A 25635-nucleotide genomic window follows, 5' to 3' on the forward strand; every position below is an offset into this window, starting at 1 on the left:
GTCATCTCCACTGATACTGTGGCTGGGTGCAGCTCCCCACTGGGCCTTCTGTGACATCACCCCACTGTGCTGGTATAACTCATGACAGCCCATCAAGGATAGGAGTCTAGGCTCTCTCCTAGACCTTTGCTTTGCTAACAGGGATGGAAGTAGGCCACAATGTTTTTAGTGGGTGTTGGCTAGCATAGCATAGAAGTATTTTCTGAAAGTTTCCCGTTTCCCTTGGGTGCTCCTGGTTCTTTAAGTAGAGAAAGCAAGATTCTTTTGTCTGAATCTATGGTGGTTCCAAGTTGATAGTTTCCTCGTTGTGTCATTCCTTTGTCCTGTGGTTTCCTACTGGTCTGATTTCTTCTCTGCATCTTTGAGAGTTTTCTTATATTTGTTTTATATACATTGTCTAGGGTTTTTAGCTATACCTAGAAGGAATAACAGGGTACATGAATTTCATCTTCCTGGAAGCAGAAGATAAAAGTTACAGGGTAAGTGTTACGTTTTTCCCAATGTGTGTTTCTATTCTCAGCTTTATTAGATCATTACAAAAGGCTGGTATTAACTCCATCACACTTACGAAAATATTGGACAAAAGTTAAGTGCCTTATCCTGGTCAGTTTGTGTGTGGAACTATTCTTTGTGCCAAATATGTATATTTTTAAAGATTAAGCTTTTATCATATGAATACAATGGTTTTAAAGATTAGGCTCTCTTCAAGTGGATATTAGAATGGTCATTAAATCATTAAAAAATCATGCTGGATCAAAGTAGAAGTTAGATAATATATTATGTTTGGTTTCATGGAAATATGCCAACTAGTCATTTTCTAAATTCTAACAGAAGGTTTAGAAATCTTGGTTCTTCTAAAGTCTGGCTCTTTTCTTAGAGCCAGTCATTTAACTTTTCTAGGTATTTGTTTCCAAATTTGTAAAACAATGGTAGTAACACCTGTCTTGCCTATTTCCTAGAATTTTTTTAATGATGAAATGAGTTAGGATATGAGTAAATATTTTCTAAGTTTTAAGCTATTTATAAATGTAAGATGTGATTTTAACATCCATCATTATTACTCAAATAGTTATGAGTAGTCTCCTTATCCAGCAAAATGGAAGGGAATAAGATACAGAAGGCTTAAGGAGGGAAATATCAGCAACTCTAAGAGTAGGCTTTGCAAATATAATAGGTCCAAAAAATGCAAATGATTATTTGGTAGGCTGTGGTATTATATATAATCATCACCAATGTGATGAAGAATCACATGCAATTACACGAAGCAAGTAAATTAGTTGAGAATTTCTTTCTCTGGAAATTTTAAAATTAGATTTATTATCCAATACAGTTTAGAAATGACATCAAGAAAATAAAAAGCACAAAATCAGTTTTATTTCCCCTTTCATTCCAACACAGGACATCTATTCCTGTCAGGCCAGTCTCCTAAATATATCCCCCTGCTTGCCATCCATGATTCCCCTCCTACCCATTCTTCAGGATCTACCAATATTCTCTCCTCCCCCATTAACTCTCTCTGACAATTCCAGCCTACTCTAGTCTCATCCTGTTCTGCAATCTTATTGCTGTCATAGCCTGTACCACAAAATTAGGCATTTAATTATATATTGCCTTGCATTGTTTTCTAATTGTGTCATGGATATCTTTTCTTTCATGCTAAATTATAAATTATCAGAGAAGACCAGTTCTCATGCTTTTCTGTTTTTCCTTCAGCATTTAAAAAACATGGAAATATACTACCTACTCAAGGAATAATGAATTGACCAAATGACTTTTCTGGCTCTTTATAACTCTTTAGCTCTATAGTATTAAAGATGTACAGAGAACAAGAAGACAGAAGATAACTATATTAATTACCTTGAGTGATAAAGTTATTTAGTACACCTGGGCTCTGGCAGTTACTGAGATATCTAGTTGGCAGAGTAGACTGCAGTGATGAACTAAAGGGCCATACATTTTGAGTTCTGGAATGAGTCATCACTACTTGCAGAACAGATTAGTTAAAAAGAGATCTTTGTGATTTATGTCACCATTTACTTAAATTGTCTTGGTTTCAGCCATGTGGCATCCTATCCTCAAAATAAATCAAGGTCATATGAAGGGTTAATTTGTATGGAGTGTTTTCCTGGTTCACACACAGACTGAATCTAGAAAGGACTAAGATAAGAGGCTTTCTTTGGGAAGTTTGGAACTCTCAGAAAATGCTATTAAGTTCTTTTATTTCACGTTAAGAGTAAAAGCAAAAGTAAACATCTTTAAGGGGGTTGCCACTGGGAATCTTGGAAATCATCTAGTTTAACCTTCTCATTTATGGGTCAGAGGCTCTAGAATGTACATAAAAATAAGTTACTGTTGGGGCACCTGGATGGCTCAGTGGTTTAAGGCCTCTGCCTTCGGCTCAGGTCATGATCTTAGGGTCCTGGGATCAAGCCCCGCATCGGGCTCACTGCTCAGCAGGAAACTTGCTTCCTCCTCTCTCTCTCTGCCTGCCTCTCTACCTACTTGTGATCTCTCTCTCTGTCAAATAAATAAATAAAATATTAAAAAAAAAATACGTTACTGTTGCAAGAGTCCCTTTACCAGTTCAAAGAATGTTCAAAGTACATCATTTTGACTACGTTAGTCCTTTATCTGCTAATATTTGGATAAGCACATCCAAGACAAAGTTCACATATTTTATTTAAAAAAGTGCTCTGGGGCGCCTGGGTGGCTCAGTGGGTTAAAGCCTCTGCCTTCGGCTCAGGTCATGATCTCAGGGTCCTGGGATCGAGTCCCGCATCGGGCTCTCTGCTCAGCAGGGAGCCTGCTTCCTCCTCTCTCTCTCTGCCTGCTTCTCTGCCTACTTGTGATCTCTGTCAAATAAATAAACAAAATCTTTAAAAAAATAAAAAAATAAAATAAAAAAGTGCTCTGAATTTAAACTCCAGATTTGTTACTTCTTAGTTATGTGACTCTAAGTAAATATAATGGGTACCTCACAAATCCTGGGTATCAGAAAGTATACCTGGAGCAGAAGATGACTGGTATGATTAAAAGTAATTGATGGAGACACATTGGCTTAGGTTCATTTAGATTTTAGAGTTTATCAGGAAGGAACATGGTTGAGTGGAGAGTATAACATAAGGCTCAATGGGAGTTATCCTAATAAAATGGTACCTTAGAAGAGATGGGACAGGTGGAACTTACTTGAAAGGCAGTCACACTTTGCTAATGACTGGAATGAGCCAATTCTGAGAGTGAAGCGTCAAGAGGGACTTTCACTCAAGGTGTCTTGTTTGGGTAATAGGTAGATAGATGATGAGTTTACTTTGGGTTGGGATGAACTGGAGGTGTACTACAGGGAATGCTTCTTCCCTACTTCTCATGTCCATACTAGAGAAGTGAAAGAGGGAAACAGCTGAGTCAGAGAAGATGATGTGATGACAGGAGCAAAAGTCAAAGTGACACAATTGGCTTTGAACATAGAGGAGGGTTACCAGTCAAGATATGGCAGATATATCCCATCTATAGGATAGGAAAGATGGAGAAAGCTTACTCTTTATTAGAACCTCCAGAAAGGAATGCTAACCTGATGATATTTGACTTTAGTCCAGTGAAACCCATTTCTGATTTCTGAACTGCAGCATTGTAAGAAAATGAATTCATGATCTTTTAAGCTGCTATGTTTGTGGTAATTTGTTAAAGCACTAATGAGAAACTAATATACTCTGCAACTCACCCAATATGCACTTCTTCTCCTCCTTGTGTGGGAGTTTATAAATGCATAGACTCTGACCCAGACTGCCACAGATGAATTCTGGCCTCTCCACATCCTAGCTCTGTGACCATAGTTACTTAATTTCCATGCCACTCTTTCCTCATCTATAAAACAGAGGTTATAAGAATACCTTCCTTGAAGTGTTGTTGACTGGATTAAATGAATTAATATATATGAAAGCACTTAGAAAAATGGACACACAGTAAATACTATAAAACTGTGTGTTATTATCAGTGGTATATCCACCTCTACAAATTATTCAATAACAAGTTCAAATGTCCCCTCTTTCATAAAAAAATGCCTACTCCTCCTTTTCTGGACATTAAGATCTCTCTTCCTTATGTCCAAAGAAGACTTTCTCTTTATAATTTTTTACTGCATTTGGCAATTTAAATTTTATGTAATCGCTTTCATACATGTTGAATCATCTCTACGAGATAAGATCTTGCAAAGAGTTACTGATAGGTGTTTTTTTGCTTATTTATATTAATCTCATTATTTCCACAGTTTTTGGGCCTGTGTTTTGCATATTATAGGATCTTACTAAGCATATTTTGAAGTACCAATGGTATTTTTTTTTTTTTTTTTTTTTTATTTCCAGCACAATGGTATTTTTAAGAAAGAAAGTAAATCACCCACTGAATGGTGGTTTGCAACATCTGCATCAAGAATTAATCAAAACCTACAAGAGTGTCATAGAAAATATGCTCCACAAATAATTGACAGGATTCAGATTTTTTTTTTCAATCTAGATGTTCAACCCTAATTTAAATCCTATGTTAGATCAAGACTGCTTTTTAGTTAATTATTATACTCTAAACTATATTTTATCAAGTTCCCTCTGAAAGTTTTCTCTTTGATTAAGAAGCATAATGTTGTAGGGACTGAATTTTAGTGCTGTGCAAAGACATGACAGGAGCTCTCATTTCTGAATTTCTAGAACCTATCCATTAAGACTGTCATATATGGCTAAAAATTTGACTTCAGAGGGTTTTCTGATAATATTGGTCAGTTGATCAGTATTTGAGAAATAGAATAAAAAATGTACAAACATAATTACCATGGAAATCAGTATTTTAAGTTCTAAAATTAATATTCTCATTAGTGGTTATGTTTATGTTTTATATGCATCTAAAGTTAGTCTTAAAACACTGATAATTACTGTAGGAATACATCCTGGCCCAGCACAAGAAATGAAATCCAAGTAAGACCAGCTGCCATTAACCTTTGTGGTATTTTTTTGAAATTATTCTCCAAACAGTCCCAATTTTTGTTAAAACTGTGGAAGAAAAAGTTACTTATTGAGAAGGAGGGAAATTAAGCCTTCTAAGCCTTACAAGTTCTGACTTTGTGGCTCTAAAAATAAGCGGATTCACATGGTTCTGCTTTTTATCACTATTTTGATATTCCAGCATCATATCTGTAATTTAATTACGTGATACAAAAACACGTCTTTACTTACATCTTGTGCATGCTATACTCAGGGAAGAGTTATTCATTCTATTGAACAGCTCACTGACTTTTCAGAGTACAATAATTAGGGATTTTTTTTTAACATAAAATAGAAAAACACAATGGCTCATACATTAACGATGCTGAAGACAAAAAAAAAGATGAAACCATCTTTAAAAACAGCATATATTATAACTGAGGAAAACATGTCTTCAGCTTGCAAACTTTTCAAGCTCTATGTCAAATGAAAACCCTTCCTTTCAGATACCACTAATCTCATACCAAAAAAGTAACTCTCTTTTGAAAAGGTAGGTTGCTGATGCTTTCACAGACAAGCTGTTTACTCGTTTTTAGTGGCTCTGAATTGATCCTGCTAATGCAGAAACTGGCTTTCTCAGATTTGTTTAGCTTTTGGTGTTAGCGATTTTTTTTTTTTTGAAATTTCTCTTTTGCTGTGTTAGAAATAACTGTAATGATTTTTTCTCATGCTGATTTTTAAGTGCTTAAAGGAAAGCAAGGGTTGATAGCTCATCAAGACACACAAGACTCCCCTAAGAGTTGACAACTTCCATTTTGAGAATGCATTAGCCAAACACTTCCATTTCCATTGGAGGGGGTCATTAGGGGCACTTAAGCAAAGAAAGCTACTAGGAGAAAAAACACCCCAGAGAATTTGTGTAAAGATTTTGATGTACCCTTTGCTCCATATTTTAAAATGATATATAACTCAAAGAGCAGCTCCATTAACATCATTTGGATTATCATGAGTTGTGATGAACTCAAACCTGTGTAATATTCTAACCCAACCTCTTGCTTTATGAGAGCAAGAGCACAGGCATCTGCCTTAAAGAATCATCTTATTTCCTCTTCTCTTGGATACCACCAGGATTTACAGTGTCTGGGGCAAGAGGCAGAAGTAATAAAGTCTTACAGGAAGATAAAAGGGTTACATCAGGTCATTATCAGAAATGAAAACATGATGAGCAAAGGGTTAAGCCGCTATTACTAAATCAGTAAGTCCTGAAGAAGAGAGCTCTGAATCTGTTTCCTTCAGAAGGAAAATTTGCTTATACCTAGTATAGACTGAACACTTTTGAGAGAAATAACTGTGTGGGATCCTAACTGTGCACCATATTCTGTGCCAGGACATTATATATTTTATGTAAATTATACATATACAATTTATTATAATTTATTATAGCTAATTTATTATAATTATATTAGATGCAAAATATAAATTATAATATGTGTGATATATATATCATATGCATATGATATATATATATAAATTTCATGTGAAGGCTAAGCTAACTTTGCATTTAGGCATTATTATTGCTACGTTAAAGATACTTCCAGAGAAGCATAGATAGTAAATCATTTAAATGGGACCTGGATGCAGGTCTTCTTGGTTTCAGTGTGCGGTCTTCATTCTACATCATATTGGTCTTAACTTGATTTTGATTTCATTCTCACCTTTATTTCCTTTCCCTGTGTTTCTTAATCAGGCAAAGGTAGTAATTGACTCTACATAAAGACTAATTTCTTTGCCTCATTAGATTATTTTATTCTTTTATTCTTTTTTTTTTTTTTTTTTCCCGAGAGAAAACAACAATGAGACAGAGAGAGAGACAGAGAGGGTGGAAAGGGACAGAGGGAGAGAGGTTCCATGCCCCTCATGTATCTCATGATCCTGAGATCATGGTCTGAGCAGAAATCAAGAGTCAGATGTTTAACCAACTGAGCCACCCAGGTACCCCTAATTATTTTATTCTTAAGGAAGATTCATATTCTGTCTTTCTCTCAATATATCCAGTCTTTATTCTTTTAGTGGACTGAATTATGCACCCCCACCAAAATGATATGCCTAGGTCCTAACCCCAGAAGCTGTGACTGGTATGTTATTCTGAAAATAGATATTTGCCTATGTGGTTAAGGACCTTGGGAAGAGGTGCTTATTCTGGAGTACCTAGATGAGCCTTAAATCCAATCACATGTATTATCAAATAAAGATGTGTCTCCCTCTAGATGGAGGCAAAGACACAGAAGAGAAGGAGGTAATATGACCATACAGGTAAAGCTTGAAGTCAAGAAGCCCCAAGTGGGGAGGGAGACAACCATAAAAGACTCTTAGTCTCAGGAAACAAACTGAGGGTTGCTGGGGCCTGGGGAGTATAGGATGGCTGGGTTATGGACATTGGGGAGGGTATGTACTATGGTGAGTGCTGTAAATTGTGTAAGACTGATGATTCACAGACCTGTATGCCTGAAACAAATAATACATCATTATTTAAAAATAAATAAATAAATTAAATTTATTAAAAAAAAAAAAAAGGAAGCCACAAGCTAAGAAATTCCTGGAGCCACCAGAAGCTGGAACAGACAATAAGTGGATTTTCCTGGGGCCTCTAGAATGAGTGCAGCCCAGCTGATGCCTTTGGTTGACTTCCACCCTCCACAAATGTAAGAAAATAAATTTTTGTTGTTTTAGGCTAGGAGGTTTGTAGTAATTTATCATGGCAGCCACAGAAATGAATAATAACTCTGCTCTTTTAAATTCTGAAATTGGTGGCAGGGGAAATTATAATGTAAAAAGATAGCATGCTCACTCTAGCCCTGTGAGGTAATAGAAACATAGATAAACTGTAGGAAATACAGGGGCATTTTACCTCTGCATGAGCCTGTAAGGTTCCTCATAGTCATACAGTTTGTCTTTTCCTACCTTCTTGTGCCCAAATATCTTCTGATTACTGGGAGATAGCCTGTGGTCAATAGTTATTTGTTGAACAAATCAACCTGACTTGGCAAAAGCTCCAGCAGAACTAGGACATTTCAGGAAAGAATAAAAGGTCATTTATCCTGAGAGAAGTGTTAATTCTTGCCTGAATTCTCATCAGCATGCTAACACCTGCTCTGACTTGCTCGTTTAGTTCTATCAGCATGTAGAAACTAGCCAGCCTTTGTGACATGCTGAAAAGAAGAGAAGTGAGAAATGCAGTGGTGAATGTGCATAGTCCTCAGGGTGCAGAGGTAATCATGCATGAGTCATCAAAGGTGAACTCTGTTATTTTTTCAGCTATTAACATAGAACTTTCCAGAAATCCTTAAAATGTGAGAAATGGGAATGGTGGGGGAATACATAAATCTAAATGGCATGACGTAGGGCTAGGATTCCATTCTCCCAAGTCAGCTGGAAAGCTGGAAGGAATCATAGTAGATCTGGGAATAGATGGGGGTGCTTCTTGGTTGGACCCTACACATCTGAGCTGCCCATCAGCCAGGATGCACCAGTTCTGCCATACTATGGCTCTACAGTAAAGTCCAGTCTTGCTAGTTGGTGCCTTGCAAGACCAACTGCCATGTATTTTTAACATCATTTCAATTCATCCATTTTTTCTAGAATATATACTCCCTTTTCCATCTGCAGTGTTGTGACTCCAGTCAGCCACTATTTGGATCCTTGTCTCCCACTTTCTTTGCCCAAAATAGCTTCTTAGGAGATCTCTCTTCCTACAGAATTGTTCTCTATAATTTATTGTTAACACAAACTTTCTTGAAACTCAATCAGAATGTATGACTGCTCTACTAAAATGCCTAAAAATACCAAAAAAAAAAAAAACCAAAAAACAAAAAAAAAAACACCCAGAAAAGAATTTCATCACCGTTGGCTTCCTGTTGTTTCACAGGATTAAATATAGATCTCATACTATATGTGTGTGTGTGTGCGCACATATGTATACACACATTTAAATACATTGCATCTGTATTATATAGCAACTACATTCTATAAATGTATAATACCTATATTAACATACTTTTACGATTTGAGCCTCATATACTTCTACAGCCTCCTCTGCTTTTCCCTATCATGGAGTTGGTGTAATAGTTCTACACATGTCTTGTGGCTTTTTAAAATCACCAGCTCCCCAGCTCCATGGTTTTATACACAGCTGCTGTTGAGTAGGGATACAGTGGTGAGGCTGAAGCAGCAGACATCTATTCTGACTGATTAGGGTTTCTGCTCTATTTGATCGAGGGGTTGGGACTTCATGAAGGCAAAGCCTGAAACAAGGAATTGGATATGAGTGGTTTCATAGTGTTTTGAGAAGGTAATCTCTGGAAGCAGAGATGAGAAAGTAGTGAGTGATAGAGGGCTAGAGGAAATTGTGCCTTGCCAGTGTTGCTGCTGAGGAATCAGGAGCTCAAATGTGTTGGGACCTGTGAGATGCTGACTCAATGTTCCCAGAATTATCCAAAAAGATAAAGCTTTTATCCTTCCATCATTGGTTGAGTCTGTTGGTTCCTCTTCACTTCTAGGCTGTACTTGTAGACAGTCTAAGGGATCTCCAGTGACATCACTCTAGGCCAGGAGGCTGAATCAGAAAGATGCAGTGAACAATGGGATAAAATCCTACATTGCAAGGTGAGTCTGAGCTCCTGTACAATTACCCACCACACCGGCTGCTGATACTAGACATGGTCTAAGGAAAGCAATGCAGGCACTGAATGAGTTTGCTACAAAATATGTGGCATAGTGATTGCTAAAGTTTTTGATTACCTTAGCCTTTACATAGGTTAGTCCTTTTCCTAGGAGCCTATTACTGTCCTTAAAAATTCCTCATGTCCTTGAAAATTTAAATCAATGTCCACCACCTGTGAAAGATGGGTGGCTTGCCCCCAACAAGGATTCTCCTCATCTTCCATGATAATAGAGTTTTAGCTGGTCATGCAAGATCTGAGCATAAATTATGTGCTCACCACCCAAATTATGCCCTCAATTTCTTCGAACTCCATCTTGTGCACCAAACCATGGACATGGTGGTGGGGAACCAGATTCTTTCATATAGATATAATGGAGTAACAAAGTAATAAAAGTATGAATCCCTGTCTGATCTCATAGAGCTGAGCAATCCTATGCTTTCTATACACCCACCCTTGGGTGGCAATTCTATATGGTAGCATCAAAGTTATTTCAGTCTCAAACAGGTGATTAACCTGTATCCTAACTAATGTGACTCTCCTAGGAAGCTGCTCCTCGCTCTCTACTTCCATGGCACTGTGGTCCCATCTCTTGTCAGATTGTATTGCAGTGGTCTGTCTAAATGCCCATTTCCATCAGCACAGTCCACTGCAAGTCCTTGAGGGCACCATGAATGTTTGGCAGATATTAGATAACAACAAATTTGCTTATGATGCTTGTTACTGAAAATTTTGAAAATAATTCCTCAGATAGTAAAACTATAGTAGAGGCAACTATGAAAATATGATGTATAATAATCATTCACTGGGCTGCTTACTGTACTTTTTCTCATGAAACGTAAGTTTACACATGAATTCTTTATGAAATGGTTCCTTACGTAGCATGCTTTTATATATAAACATAACCATGAAATGCATCCCTGTGCCTTTCTTTTCTTCCTTCCCTTATGTTTTAATTAGGAAGGCATCCCTTTTCATATCTAAGAGAAAATCTTTTGTCTTTCTTTCTAGATTCTCTATCTTCTTTTTTTCCTAAGACCCTAGGCTCTCTCTTTCCAGTTTCTTCAAGTTGTCTGTCTCTGTTGGCTCAGATTTATCTCAAACAACCAAAGAAAATTCTCCCTACTCTCCTTTAGGTGACAGCTTCTTTATATGTGTTATAGTTAAATGTTTTAAAATAGCTTTCACTTGCTGTCTCCATATCCTCATGCTCACTTACTTCACAACACAATCCCAACACATTCATGTTTATATTTCAATCATTCTACAAACATTGCCTTTCTAATATTTCAGAATCCAGTGAATTTCAGTTATCATCATATTTATGTGTTAACAATATTCAACACAACTCATTACTACCTTGAAAGGATCATTGTGTCTTGCTTTCCTTTGATTCCTCCTCTCTCTAGACACTCTACTCTATGTGTTTTACTTTTTTCCTGACTTTTCTTTATTAGACATTTAAAGTTGAAAATACTCAGGATGTGTACTTCTTGTCTCAGGGAATATAACTGCTCACTAGTTCTTCTTCTTCTTCTTCTTTTTTTTTCCCCCCAATTCCATGGCTTCATTGGCCAGTTAAATCCAAAAGTCCTAAATATCTAACATTGTACCAGTCTTGCTTTTGATTCCAGACATTTCTATTCAAATGTATACTTAGTTGTCTCACTGGCAACTCAAATCCATAAGCCATTACCACTCAAAATTGGCCTCTTTCACTTCCACAGGAAGTGGCATTGTAATCTGCTTCACTGTTCAAGCCAGAAACATAGGAGTCTAATAAGATTTTTCATTCTCTCTTCTAGAACAACCAAACATCCTGATCTGCCTGGGACTGGAGGATTTCCTGGGATGTGGAACTTAAAATGCTTAGATTAGGATGGTCAAATCAGGATGGTCGATCACCATCAATTCCTGGGAATTCTGCCTCCTAAATATTTCTTGTATATGTCCAGTTATTTTCATTCCAGGACTGCCACTACAGTCTCTATATTATATGGCTTCATGCATCTACTCTTTTTTTTTTCTTTAATGATTTTGTTTATTTACTTGACAGAGAGAGATGCAGTGAGAGAGGGAAGACAAGTAGGGGGAGTGGAAGAGGGAACACAACTAGGGGGAGTGGAAGAGGGAGAAACAGGCTTCCCTCTGAGCAGGGAGCCCGGAGTGGGCTGATCCCAGGACCCCTGGATCATGACCCCTGCAGAAGGTAGATACTTAAGGACTGAACCACCCAGACACCCCCATGCATGTACTCTTTTTTTTTTTTTTTTTAAGATTCTATTTATTTACTTGACAGAGAGAGAGATCACAAGTAGGCAGAGAGGCAGGCAGAGAGAGGGGGGAAGCAGGCTCCCTGCCAAGCAGAGAGACCCATGTGGGGCTCAATCCCAGAACCCTGAGATTGCGACCTGAGCGGAAGGCAGAGGCCTAACCCACTGAACCACCCAGGTGCCCCGCCATGTATCTACTCTTAATTTCCATTCCCTACTCTCCAAATGCTTTCTGTACACTGTGATTGTTAGATTTTGATGATAAACAAGATTATTATATAAACCTCTTCTATTACTTATCATCCATAAAATGATAAGACCCAGCAATATCTACCTTCACGTATTCCACAGCCTCAACCTTCATCACTTGACCCCCACTCTTTCTGGGATCCAGCTGTACTAATATTTCCATTACTCAAATATGTTAGGAAACAGAACTTGAATTAATTTCCCCCTTCTTCTTCTCCATTTTAACTCCTTATTTTTCAGGACTCAGATTCAGTATCATTTTCTCAAGAACTTTTTTCTCCCAAGACAACAGCAAACACATGTTCCCTTCCGTGCCATAGCATGCTATCCTTCTTCAAAGAACTCAACAGCATTTATTATTTATCAAATATCTATCTTCCAAGCCACACTAGAATTCCCAAGAGGCAGGCATTCTTATTCTATTCTTTTACTCACCTTTGTATTCCCAGAACCCTCCTCCACTGTAAGTCAGCAGCCTCCTACCTTGTCCCTGCCACTATTCTTTCTCAAACACAAGCTCTGTTCTCTTCCTTCATGGCACTCAGCTTAAGTTGTCTTCATATTATTTACTTGTACGTTTGTTTGTATAATGGTTGTTTTTTTTTCACTGAACTCTGAGCACCATAAGGGCAGCCATCAGGATAATGTCAGTTGGCTTCATATATCAGAATGTAATGCATATCTAGTTGCTAAATGATTATTTATTGAATGAATGAGGCAAGGGAACAGACACATTTTTCTGAAACAAGGACAAGAGAAGACCCAATGCAGAGTTTGGAGGCATATGAGTATTTCTAAAAAAAGGTACAATAGATACCCCCAAAAGACAGGTGACAGACAGAAACTCGCCTCCAAAAGACTTTATTTAAAGACAAACGCACATGAAATTTACTGTTTTTGACAAAAGTAGTAAATAGATGAAAATAAAGGAATAGGGCCTTCTATTTTTACTCTGTTTTATTTATTGAGCTTTATTTTTCCCCTAGATATTTTCAAATTATCTTAATCATAGATCTTTTTAACAATAATAAATTTGTTTTGTTTTTTGTTAAGAAAAGAACCTCAGAATAGATTCTTACATTTATGAACCTGAGTATCATTTGTTATATTTCATTTTGAAAAGCAATTAGATTTGAAATCAAATGTGTATTACAAGGTTAAAACATTACAAATGACATTTTCCCCCTCAAATTTGCTTGTGAAAAAACTGGGTAAATGACTAATGAGAAAATATTGCCATGCTAAATTTACAAAAATTATAGAGCAAACACAGACCAATTTTAATAGAACCAGTGCCAATTACCTCTTGCACTGCAATGGCAGTAAAAGTAAACTTAATTTTGACACATGTAATTGCGTTAGCAATAATTTCATGTAGAAGAAAAAGCTATTCATCTTTAATATCCTTGGGGACTTTTTGCTCAACCAACTTCCAATTTTCTAATGCTTGCCTCCAGCTTGAAATGAGGGCAGGCACTGCTTCTCTGTCCTTGAATATTGCTCATGCATCATTCTTGTGAAAATACGTATGCTTCTATCCATGTCTGCATTGATTCTTTTATTCACTCAGCATTCTTAGCATTTACTGAGTAAATTTTATGTGCTAGGCTCTGGATATGCAAAGATAAATAACTCTAAGAGCTAAAACACGGTAAGAAAAAATCATATTAAAAAATAATTTTATATTCAAAGCTAAGTGCTGATAAAAATAGGGTATTTACACATTTACACACATGTAAATACTACCATTTCATCGCACTCTTCATGTTCCAGAAACAAGACACTGAGGCTTAAGAGAATAGTTTCATGAAGATCTCATAGTTAATGAATGAAAAGACTGGAACATGAGCTTGGGTCTTTCAATCACTAAACAAAGGAATTCTCTTTGTTGAATGCTTCAGGTTCTGTGCCATCTATGCTACAAATGGATGCACATTTTACAAAAACCTCATGTAATTCTAATAACCATGAAAAAGAGCAATTCCTATCCCCAATACATGTTGAGGAAACTAAGATTCAGACTTAGTAACTGTCCAAGTTACAGAGTTACAGGGTAAATAAATGGCAGGCCTATAATTCAAACTCAGATTTGTCCAGCCCTACAGCCTATACAATATCTACTATCACCAGCATCCTGTCTCTTCTGGTTTACTCAATCCTACATGTCTGGGCAATAATTTGATGACTACAAAGAACTACCACTATCTGAGTATTTGCTATATACCTCCTGAAAGGCATTTTTCATGAATCAATTTAAAGGTACTTTCCATGAACCAACTTTTCTAACCTTCACAAAACACTAGGTAGGTACTACTATCCCCAAAGCATACTGAATACTATCTGTTCTCTCAAAGATGAAGAATTAAAGGACTACTGTCTCTGTATCCTTCAGCAGGGGTCAGTCAAAAAGGACAGCCATCTACTTAATTCACCAGCCAGAAAGTGTGCCATTTTCGAATTACATACATAGTTCATTACAAGTTTCAAACCAGAGTTGCCAACTTTGTTTTGTTTTGTTTTGTTTTTCTTTCCTCGCTACTTTTTTGGCAAGTATATATTATGGCTAAAGAGGGAACTTGAGTGAGTATGTGGATTCAGAGCCCTCTGTTTAAATTTCTCTTGTGACTCCTCCCCTCTTATTACCATTCTTAATCACATGTAGAGATTTCTGGCTCTACTTGTTAGTACAAGCAGAGAGCGCCAATGAGAGCAAACAATGTGCTTCTCTTTTGCTTTCAGGCCCCAGGTTCCAGATAAAGGGCATTGTAGGTGGTGACAGAGAGCATGGCTTCGTGATGTGGAAATACACAGATAACCAGGTGGCTCAAGCAAATAACTAGCCAGTTCCCTATTAAACTTCTCAGGTAAGTACCAACTTGCAACCTAGTCTGTAAACAGTGGCATAGAGGAGTAAATGCCATGTAATATGAAGACCACCAGTACAGACATATGTACTAAAATCACCTGAAGGCTTCAGGAAAGAATTTATTATGCAGAAGTGTAGGATAGGGGTTAGAGTCCATCACTGAAGAGCATGCAAGCACCCTGTCACCAGGACACCTCAAAAAATAAACAAAAAAGGCAACTTTGTAATTAGAGATAAATAATTGAAAAGGCTATAAATACATACTCAGAAAAGCTTATCCCTGAACAAATCATTTTCTTCCTACCAAGAGGGCTGTTTTTAAAACTTTATCCAATAAAATTCTTAAGATTTCAGCAGGCAACATTGTTTACAAAACAATTCTTTGTTATATGTGACACTTCATCAAACTGGAGATTACTCTCCATAATAGGTGGTATGGTGTCTCCAAATCCAGGCATACCTGGCATCAAATCTGCAGGAAGATAAGTCACCTTCTTGATGGCCCTTAATTACAATCAGAATGTGACTTAACTTGTATTCCAATAATAAAAGCATTGACTCTCATTTTTTATTTGATTTAAAGGTCAACATAAGCTGAATGCAAACGGCCTTCTAAAATTAGAAAAGCAATTGAATTAACAGTAACATTGTACCCCAGGAAGAGAAGTAGGAGATTTCATCACAACCACAACATCAGTGTATCCTACAGAGCTCTTTTGACTTCAAGATTTGTGATCTCAGTGGGAGACACACACACACAGACACACACACACACACACACAAAAGAGAGAGAGAAATGTTATTTGGCCAAGCTCAATCAAATGCATGTTTATAAACCTAGTTTCTATTTTTCAGAGATACTGAGGTAGAGACAATATAGAATAAGGAAGGTGACAAAATTTTAAAATCAAGGACAATTAATTTTCTATTTGTAAAAAATATAGGCCAGTAAATAGAAACCAGCAGAATTCACAAAATGAAAATAAGGTAGAATAGGTAACATGAAAACATTTTTAAAAAGCTTGTTAAGTAAATTAATTTAGATCTCTACTGTATAACAGATGGAAAAACAAATTCCACCTGAACCAAACTTCATTTGAAAATAATAATCTTCTAGTCTAAAATAGAACTATATTTATGAGCTTCTTAAAGGAGTAGTATTTTTATAGAAGGATAGAAGAAATCACAATAAAAGTATGGACAGGTTTGACTGCTGAAAGGTTAAAACTTTCTCATACAATAAAAATTGTTATCTAAAGCAAAGGGATATGATTAGAGAAGATATTAACATCTAATTTGAGAAAGAGTTAATATCTGAAGTGTATAAGAAGTCCATAGGAAATGCTAACGGGCAGCTCTGGTTGGTAATTCCTGAAAGATTGTTGGAGATGCAAGAGATGAGAGGGAAATGTTAATTGGGAACATAACACAAGAGAAGAAAGGATGTCAGGCAGAACACTTAAGAATAGGAAGCTGGCTTTTATGATGGCGGCAATGAGACTGGCCTCCTGGTTTCACACCCTATGGTCAAGTTCCCACACTGACCTCTGTAGCCAATAGATTATCAGAGAAATGAAGTTGTCTGACCCTCTGGGTCCAGGTTATTAAAGATATTGTGGCTCCTGCCTTATACTTTCCTGGATCACTCACTCTGGGGGAAGCCAGCTGCCACCTGTAAAGAAACTCAAGCAGTCCTACACAAAGGTCCACACCAAGAAAAACCAAAGCCTCTGCTAATGACCACCATCAACTTACACATTGTACAGAGGAAGAAACTGAGGCAAAAAAGGTAAGCGACTTGCCCGAATTTATACAACTAGGGAGTGCCTGATCTATGATTAGGACCCTGGAATTTGTGTCTTTAACCATTACGGGTACTACCTCTTGATGGAAGAAAGAGGGCTGAAAAGTTCTAGCAACTGTACGAAACACAACAGAAAGTGCTGAAATCCAGAAATTAGTTGGCTAGGGGGCACAAGTGGGCACCAAGGGAAGATTAAAAATGACTGTCATTTTTCAAATATACATAACAGAGAGAATAGTAGTGTTATTAATTAGGATGGGGGGATCAGATACTAGCAGTTTGGCAAGTGGTGTGTGCTCATGTGTGGTCACTCAGGAAGTAACTTGGAGAGCTAAGTAGATTGAAAGGGAAGGGAATGAGTGGGCTAGTGTGAAAAATCCCTGATTTGAGTTTCCAGGCAAGGAAAATTCCAGAGGGGTTTCACTTCACTAACATATGGTTAAAGATGGCTTCTCTTATCTGTAAATGCTTATATTAACCTCTTTCTGGAGATTAATAAAAGGCTAGAAATTTCCTTACTCCTTTTAACTTCTTTTTGATCATATCTTATCATTATCAGCCGAGATATAGACATGATACAAAATTAAAAACAAAACAAAACACTTGTGTCTTTAAAAACAAGTATCAATTAAGTAAAATTTATTCACATTAGTTCAATTAAAATATCAATCAAATAAAAAAATTGCCCTAGTTGCTTTGCAATAACTAGAATATAAACATACTCTGAAGGTATACCCAAGGCTTCATTAGTGTGTAAGAAAAATAATCCAGTTTGAGAATTAATGTTTTCTCCATTTTTCTCTTATGGCTAATGACCACCGAGGGAAATTCGAATCCCTCTCTACCCTCCCAATGTATGTGACTTTGTTTCATTGAAATGTATAAGTCACTGAAATAAATAAGATTCTCTCCGTGGGGAGCTAAGAAAAGGCAAATACCACAGGTGTTACTTTGGAAGAGTTTTGTATGTCATCACAGCTGCTTAGTTGTGATGCACTGCTGCATATAATGGCCAAGAATATTCAGCACAGATGCTACAACAAAAATTCCCAAGAAACCAGCAAAATGAAATTGGACAAATCCTTATACATAATATATACACTACAATATTCTACTGTGTGTACTTACAAACCTGAATATGTCACTTGGCTTATCTTTGTACTTTACTAAAATAAAATAAAAAGCCCACAGATTCTCTGGAGGGATTTAAATTTACCATACACAAAAATGTATGAGGAGACACTGAACACCTTTTATGAGAGGGAGAGAAAAATACACTGAACGATAGCCACAATGATGCAATTAACCAGATGAGTGGGAATGAATGAATACTCTTGTTCCCTCATCTCTTTTTTTTTTTTTTAAGATTTTATTTACTTATTAGAGAGATAGAGAGGAACACAAGTAGGCAGAGCAGCAGGCAGAGGGAGAGGGAGAATCAGGCTCTCTGCTGAGCAGGGAGCCCAATGCAGGACTCAATCCCAGGACCCTGGGATCATGACCTGAGCCAAAGGCAGCCGCTTAACTGACTGAGCCACCCAGGCACCCCTCTGATCTCCTCTTGATTTACTGCCAATCTCATGACTTCTCATATCTTAGAGTCCTGCCACCTTCGCTCCCTTTGCACAGGAAAAAAAAGTAAGATTGTAAAAATCAATATGTTACTGAATCCTCTGTTTACCTTTTTATATCATTTTATTTCTAAATGGGTCTCAATGCACACTATGCAGGTAATGGACTAACAGATGATGCTCGCACTAGGTTCCTTCAGCTTTTAAATTCTCTGTCACTATGCATTGTCTTCATCAGATAGCTGCTTATATTGACACCAAACATACCAACTTTCACTGTAGAAGCCAACAAATATCATGATCCAACACCTTAAAGCTAGCTATACAGGAGTTCATTTGAAAATATTTGTTTTGAATGTCAAAAATGGATTGCTTTGTATTTTGCATTTTAGATATTATTTACCTTTATAAATACACATTTGATTTTCTCTTGATGTGCTCTTGTCTCACTTTCCAATAATTTTAATTTAAAAAGAAAACACGATTTCTTATTGCCCCAAAAGCCTCTTAGAGGTTTACTTTGTGTGGTAAATAAGTAGCTAGGAACCTGATCAGAACATCCTATGAGCCAGAATGACTGAGTGTTTTCAAAGGATTTTGTGCCTAGATATCCTTTCAGTCCTGAGAACACACAGCCAATTCAAAGCAAACAAACAATGGGACAAAGTGACACACTTTCCAAGAAGGTTTTGTTAATTTAATTTCTCTTCTGCCATGAAACCACAAATGCCTCAAAATCAAAGCAAGACAATCCTACCAATAAAACAAACAGCAAGTCTTAAAAACTTACACATAGATTTAACATATAAACATAGGGCTCAGCAATACCAATCCTAAGTATCTTCCCCAAAGAAATGAAAACATATGTCTGCACAAAGATTTGTCTGCAAATGTTCATAGCAACTTCATTCTTAAGAGCCAAAAGTTGGAAACAATCTAAATGCCTATCCAGGTGAAGAAATGATCAGAATGTGGCATACCCATATAAGAAAAGATTACTCAACAATAAAGAAAGAGCAAAATCTTTATACATGTTACAACACAGATGAAGCCCAGAAACATTATGCTCAGTGAAAGCCAGACACACACAAAAAAATCACACATTGTATGATTCCATTTATATGAAACATTAAAAAAAAGGCAAACATATAGAGGCAGAAAAACAGACTTGTGGTAGCTTAGGGTTGGGGAAGGTGAAGGAACAGATAGCAAATACATGCACATGGGGTTTCTTTTGGAGATGATAAAAAGCCTCCATTGTTAGTTTGTTGTGATAACTAGATAAATATAATACAAGGTATTCAATTATACACTTAAACGTGAATTTTATGGTATACAAACCATATCTCAGGAAGGCTATTAGAAACATATAGCACAAAAAGCATAAAACCAACACTACTATGGTTATTGAAAATCTATAATCATACATGCTCACATAACAAACAGGTGGTCTTCAGCATAGAAAATTTGATTAGGTACATGCTGATATTTAAATGACTGAAGTTAGTTCCTTTTTAAAGATATTGGATAAAAAATGATGGAGAGAGACCTAAGGGAAGTAGAAAGATGGGGGCACAAAAGAATCATCCAAGGTAAGGACGTCCAAGTGTATTTAAATCATGATATTGAGCAATGTGGCTTGTTTGGCAGATGATGGCCTTTCTAGACCCACATAGATAAGAATTAGAATACCTCTTTAGGAGGAGAGTTGACAAAGAATAATGTAATACAATATAGGCGGTTTTGTGTTTGATTTTAATGTCTCAGCATTTGTAAAATATTGGAAACAAGTGTCTACCTGTACACCATGACTTTATGTGCTATGTTATGTTTGCTAAGTCAGAAATTTTAATCAGCTTTGCAGATTGGCACATAGTATATGCTCAATAAATATCCATGGAATAGAGAAAGAGGAAAACTATAGAATTACCTATAAACTGCATTATTCAATATCCATGTGATATTATGATTCAAGGGCATTGGGCATGGGCCATGTATGTGAGAAAAATGGAAGAAAAACAGGTTTGGAGTAGGAGTGAGTGACAATGAGGTCAGTCTTGGATATACTGAATTCAAGAGGACCTCACCCTGCTGACGTGGAGCTCTTTAGCTAATATCTTAATATATAGGGTTCTGGGTTAAAGAAATTAATTTGGAAGTTTTAGGTATAATTTAGTTAATGGCTGTCTATGACTTACAAATCAATAACAAATCAATTTCTTTTAGTGATACAGAAAATATTCCCAAGTAATTAGCTTTATTTTTGGCTCTGATTTTAAATCCGAATAAAAGCCTATTAAAATCTTCAAGTGTAATGTATGTTCTTTGAAGACAATAGTAGCTGTAAACAAAGCTGCCTTTGTTGGCTCAGAGAACATTTTCTGTTCTCTCCAATTATCTTCACCAGGCAAAAGTCCCTCTGAGACAGAGACTCACCATTTCTAGTTTCACTTTGTTACCTTTCTACAATATATTCCTTTGAGGCATCCACAGTCTGAAAAATCAATTCACAGAGGAGTTAGTAGGGAAAAAAGAGAAATGGTCTAACTATTTTCCCTTATGAAATGTTTATTGTGTACAATATAAGTCCATTCATTCTTGCTATGTAGCATGTGAATATTACTTTTACTAGTAGAACTATTAAAATATTATCAAACAGGGGTAGATTATATATAGGGGGACAGACTCATGATTTAGAGTCAAGTGAACTTTGCTTTAAATTATGCTTTTCTGGGGTTCCCGGCTGGCTCAGTCATCTGAGCAGCTGATTTCCACTGAGGTCATGATCTCAGGATTTGGGGATCAAGACCTGTGTCAGGCTCTACACTTAGCTGGGAGTCTGCTTGAGGATTTTCTCTCCCCTTCTTTCCCTCTACTCTCTCTAAGGTATATAAATTAAACATAGATAGATAGATAGATAGATAGATAGATAGATAACAGTTTTTTTTTTTCATTTACTCGCTTTATGATCTTGGGTAAATCATAAAATTTCTGTGAGATTCAGTCTCTTCATCCATACAACTGAAAATATTTATGTCCTCAGTAGGGTTTTGGTGAGAATTACATGAGATAATATATAAAAAACCCAAGTAAAGTTTGTTATTGATTTTATCCTTAGTAGGAGGTGGAAAGGATAATTCTGGGGATTTTTCTCAAGCATACCATTATTTTCCACATCCAATGGGATCTTAAATCAGAGGAGACATTATTCAGAGGTCTTTCCCATAAAATTTCAATGTAGCCAAGTTTTTGGAACCTTTTGGATATGTATTTTTTTCCCCTGTTCTTTCCCTCTAACATTTCCCTTTGATCTTAGATACTTTTGGAAGCTCATTGCTTGCCTACTTGAAACAACTCTTTTCTGAAGTGAGAACTTAAATTTTGTAAGATGAAATGTGTAAGGAAAACAGGTGTTATTGTTCATATCTATAGAGTGTTACTTAAAATACAAAAATTCATCATTTAAGGATGATACCAAACATTCTAAAATCTAATGAAGTCTTCTACCTGCAGTTCCAGCTCTACTGTTACCTAAGTAACTTGAGGTCCAATATTTAATCTTTTGGCCACTGATTATTTAGTTCCTCATTCAAAATACTCAGGTTAGAATTTATTCTCCAGGAGTTTATTGGTTAAAGAATTTTAGATTTGGGGCTTACATTTTGATAACCATACCAAAAAAGAAATAAAACCATAATCTGCTTCATCAGAATGACCACTTGAGTATGGTCATCTGACTTCCATCTTTATGCTTGCCATGGTAATGTTACTTCACTTCGGGGGGTTAATGAGAGAAGGAACAAGCATATCTAAATGATACATCTTTAACAAGGAAACTTGAACACAATCTCAGCTTATTGTACCACTGAAGGTTTTGCTAGAGTTCGGGAAGAGAAAAATGATAGAAAACTTGAATTAACAATGACCTATGGCAATAAATACATCAAACTTGTACCTACTCTTGGCAGTCAGAGCCATACCCTTCTGTCACATTAATGTCAGTTATTTCAGATTTCTCTGGCCTCGTAATTTTCCTTATATTTTATTTATAAATGCGTTTTAGGCAATGGGGTTGTTTAAGATCTGTAAACATAAAGGGTATTATGTTTTCTTTTTGTACAAATTTAAATGACATTTTAATAAATATAATTTCATAGTCAATATTCTAGAGACCTTTGTCCTTTAGGAGGAAGTTTCTGCTTTATTGAAGTGGGAGAAACATTGTACTAAAACATTTCTAAAATCCCTTTCACTTCTAAAAACATGTAATGAAGCAGCAGCTCCCTTTGAGTGGAATGACTTTCTTACCTTTTTCTCAGTGATTTACAGATGACTCTTGGGAACCACATAAGTGTGTTATCCCATGACATTGCCTCATATCTTAATGGTGCCATTGTAGATACCAAAATTGACTTAAAATATGGTGAAAATACTAGAAAACCACCAAAAAAATATTTATAAGTTGCTCAGGATATCATTAAGTATATTTATTAATATAGTTAATGTATATTATTAAATCTATTCTAAAAACTTCCTGACTTAATACATATATCTCATGGCCTCACAGCTCTTAGACTTCCCTCCTTCTGTTTAGTGGGGTCTATTGTTCAAAAGAGCTCAACAGCAACCTTCTCTGGAGACTTCCTACTTTTCTCAGATAAAGTACAAGGTACATTTCTCAGATAAAGTACAAAACTTTACCTCTATAACAGCACCTATCTCAGTGCCTTCCATGTATCCTTTCTATGTTGTCTCTGTCTCTCTTTTATCAGTTCCCTCCTGGCAGAGATGGTGTTTTTTCTTCCTTCTCACTGTTTGTGATGTTATGTACATTAAAATGTCCAATAAATATAAGCTCACAAAATGAAACACAAACCCCTCTTAAAAAGTTCTTTGCTACTGCTACAAATACAACTTTCCCAAATGAACTTGGTGATACTTGGTCATTTATTCACTCCATGTGGCACCAAAAGTATTGACTTTGAAGCCAGTTGTCAGATCGGAAATTTAATTCTGTATCCAGCACATTTTAGTTGCATGGCCTGAATCTAATTCCTTACTGTTTTGAGCCTCATGTTGGTCATCTCTAAATTCGGAAAAATAATTGCATGCCTCACAAGTTTGTTTTGAAATTTAAAGGTCATCATTAAAATGTTTTAAAGTGTTTATACAATGAACATTATAGGACTTGAATTTTTTTCCCCCATCTCTTCCTTTTTTACTTATTGAAATGTTAGTTCTTTTGCCCCTTTGAGCCTGATGGGCTTTTTGTGTTAAAATTGTTCCTAATCATCAGGTTATAAAACTGCTCTAATTTGCTAATATTTCAGTAACTACTATAGAGAGAGATAATATCTTGATTTATTAATCAGTTTTGTTTTTGGTTCCCTGTATTTCATTATCTCTAGATGTTTTCCTGCTTCAGTATCAGCCAGCAAAAGGAGAACTTCAGAGAAAAAAAAGAAAGAAAGAAAGAAAGAAAGAAAGAAAGAAAGAAAGAGAGAAAGAACAAAAGAATCGATCCTTCACTTTGAATTTCAAATAGCATAGGATCTGACATAAGACAAAAGATTAAACAGAATACGTGATTAGAGAAATGTTTACTTGCATTTTTCTCTCAACCTCAGACAAAGTCAAGATTGTCCAGCATTGAATTCATAGGTAGGGGAGTAAGGGAAACAACATAAATCCCAGACAGCTTTAGGGCATGAGGTTTAGGAGGGTCAAGTTGGCCATCTCCACATATAACCCAGGCAATTGGCAATCTTCTGGGGTCTGCATCTGGCACAGGTGGGAACCAGTCTCCTGCCAAAGTTGTATGTGTATTGACTGAATCAGTCTTTCAGATTCTATAGCACCAGAGGAATTAGATGATGCCCCAAAGGGGCTGAGTCTAGGTTTATTTTAGCCCACCACTGGTTCAGGAGTGTGGAATGTTTCCTGTTACCCTCCTGTGGTGGGGGGGTGTGGAGTGGCTCAGAGAACCCCAGGCCTGAAGAAGTTTTGTAGAAGGAGTGAGGCAGGACACAGTGAGGTCAGTGTAGATAGGTAATATTCCATCCTATATGTTCCATATCTTCTTCCCATACCCACGAGCTTCCACCAGGTCCTCATATTAATAAGCTTTGTGTAAAAGGGCAACAGTTGGGGAGAGCATGCTAATTCACATTTCTGATACACAGTGGAAGGATTAAAATAGAAATGAGGTTTCTTATACAAAATAAAGATGAGCGACAACAAATCCCCTTCCTCTCTATCCATCTGTCATCCATGCATCTATTCATCTATCTGAAATTCCAGTGGACTGAAACTCAAGAAGAAATTAAGATTATAGTAGAGTTTTTAAGATACTAGATATCTTCAAGGATGGGAGTGGAAGGGGTAAAATGAACTTGGAGAAAAAAGGGCTAGTAGTGGGGTTCAAAGTCCAAAATCCTTTAGGATCCATCCTGGTCTGACTACCCTTAAATTTCTATGTTAGACCTTAGGGTTTTAATCCTGGTACTGTTGTGTAGTCTTCATGCTGGAGTTCTAATGCAGAAGCAAGGCTGGGTCCATCGGTCTACTGGTCTCCACTCTGCATGTGGATGGAGTTGCAGGGGATAAACAGTGGGCCAGGAATGGCAGGTTTTCCAATATATTTGAAGTAAGGACAAGAATTTGTGCCACTTTAGAGACAGTAATATACAAGGAGAGACAGCTTGTCATAGAAGAGTAAAGGGAGAAAGGAGAAGGTTTCATGCATTATCAAGACATCTCCAGGTAATGTGTCAATATTGTGATTATTGACACCAACGTTTTGCCGGTAAATGATTCCTGAGTTACTGAGGTTTGACCTAGAACCACCTTGCTCTGGGACAGATGGGTTATGTCACTGAACTTCACAAAGCCTATCTATTGTTCCATCATCTAGAGAAACTGAGTCAGCCTACCAGCCTCCTAAATAAAATCTGTAGTTTATTTGCCTAAAATTGATTAGAAATATAGAAAAAGAAAGCTTGTTTCCTTACTCATGTAGCCCACAGGGGTTGGTATCTTCTCTCCTTTTCCTCTAACAGCCATGGAAGAAAAATAATTTAATACCAAAATAGCCAATCTGCTACCATTTTTTGAGATCTGATTGTGCTTGCCTTCAAATTTTCTTCAGATTGTAAACTTTCAGGGAGAATGTCTTCTATACTTCATGC

The 25635-nt window shown here is 36.6% G+C and overlaps 1 protein-coding gene and 1 long non-coding RNA gene across 7 annotated transcripts in view; one reads left to right on the top strand and one right to left on the bottom strand.

Moving 5' to 3' along the window:
• Positions 1 to 25635, bottom strand: part of KCNIP4 (potassium voltage-gated channel interacting protein 4) — a 1139639-nt gene that overhangs the window by 314250 nt on the left and 799754 nt on the right. The window lies entirely within an intron of this gene.
• LOC116584930 lies at positions 102 to 24036 on the top strand. 2 transcript variants are annotated; one of them, XR_004283384.1, is made up of 5 exons: positions 102 to 149; positions 402 to 479; positions 14947 to 15071; positions 16739 to 16862; positions 23857 to 24036. It is a non-coding gene; the product is annotated as an uncharacterized LOC116584930 (long non-coding RNA). The 2 variants fall into 2 exon arrangements; XR_004283383.1 differs by having other exon boundaries at positions 105 to 479.

This window comes from Mustela erminea, chromosome 2 (genome assembly GCF_009829155.1).
Source record: "Mustela erminea isolate mMusErm1 chromosome 2, mMusErm1.Pri, whole genome shotgun sequence".
NCBI classification, from domain to species: domain Eukaryota; kingdom Metazoa; phylum Chordata; class Mammalia; order Carnivora; family Mustelidae; genus Mustela; species Mustela erminea.